Raw genomic sequence first — 1597 nt, 5'->3', positions numbered from 1 at the left:
CGGGTCAGCACATAGAATATGCTGGCAATGTAACACATAGAGAACAATAAACAATGATAATGCTATAGTATATGCATATATGGCTGGTGGAAGGCTCTATGGTTACAGTTTTTGCGAAAAGCCAATTTTATCCTACTTCAAAAGGAATAAGTTTTGTTTAACTATCATGGTGGTTGAAACATTGAGAAGGTGCCTCCAACTCAATCCCAATTAAGTAATATCATTAACCCAACAAAATTAATTATAAGTATCACGGTGACGAGATTCGAATGATAATCCAGGTACTAGATACTCAAGTTGTCCATAACCGGGGACACGACTAATCATGATCAGTTTGTACACTCTGCAGAGGTTTGCGCACCTTTTCCCCACAAGACTCGATCGCCTCCGCTTGATTCTCTCACTGCATGATGTTTGAGAAACGGATGACCGAGACACAGTCTTTCAGAAACAATCACTCTTTACTCTGGATGGACCGGTACACCTACTTTCCCCTACATCTCCTAGTCCACCTCTTCAAGAGATCCTGTAACCTACTCAGCTATGCTAGAGCCCATAATAGCTTGTGGCTGCACACGGAAGTTTCTAGCATGAATAGTCTTATGATCCCTTTGAGCCTGGGTGGCGGACCTTATACATACAGACAACACTGGGTTCTCCAGGTGCCTCAATCCACCCAGATGTGAGTTTTAGTTGCCACCTTAAGTTGAACCATTAATAAACATCTCACATCTGTCATAAATATCACTCAAACCCAATCCACGTCTACGAGCATAGCATGGCATAATAAAAGCAACGTAGAAGTAACTCCCAAGGGTTTGATAGATAAAACAGGTAATAGGTACTACCTCAACTACTTCCCAATACCCACAATTTATTTAGATCCTAATCATGCAATGTGTTTGAGGAAAAAGATCTAATGCAATAAAACTGGGTATGAACGGAATATGATCAAAGTGTTACTTGCCTTGCTGATGATCCGCAAAACCTAACGAGTTGAAGTAACAAGCGGCACACTCCGGGTACTCTATCGCAAACAAACAAGCATACGATCAGTACTCATCTAATGCAGAGGTAAAACTCGATTGAAAGATCCAACCAGAAAGTACAACTTAAGAACTCCGGTTTGCAAAAAGAATCAACTCGAAAGAAGCAACGAATGTCAAACGACGAAAGAAAGAAACTTCGTTTGCTAATCTGGATCTAGGTCAAATTTTACTGTAGCAAAAACTTGTTTGAGTAGGTTAAACGGAAATAGAATTTCGAGACGAAACTCTAGGCGCTTGAATCGCCTGATTCCGATAAACGAGCGAGAAGTTAAACAGAATCGAAGATTCGATCAGAAATCGAATCTGAGAAAATAACGAGAAAAATCTGACGAAAAAGAAAAACGGACGAACTGTTAAATAACGGACGTTCGTTAACAGAGAAAAACCGACGAACGCGTTCGTTAAAACGAACGGTTCGGTGAACGCTCGCGAAAAGAAAACCGAAAAAAACCGATCTAGGGTTTTTTTTAAACAAAAGGGTTTTTTTTTACAGAAAACCGGTCAACGACGGGAAAACGGCCGGCGGCAGTACCTCGTCGGGCGGGCTC

Source organism: Triticum aestivum, chromosome 5D (genome assembly GCF_018294505.1).
Source record: "Triticum aestivum cultivar Chinese Spring chromosome 5D, IWGSC CS RefSeq v2.1, whole genome shotgun sequence".
NCBI lineage: Eukaryota > Viridiplantae > Streptophyta > Magnoliopsida > Poales > Poaceae > Triticum > Triticum aestivum.
This window is presented reverse-complemented; position numbering follows the sequence as displayed.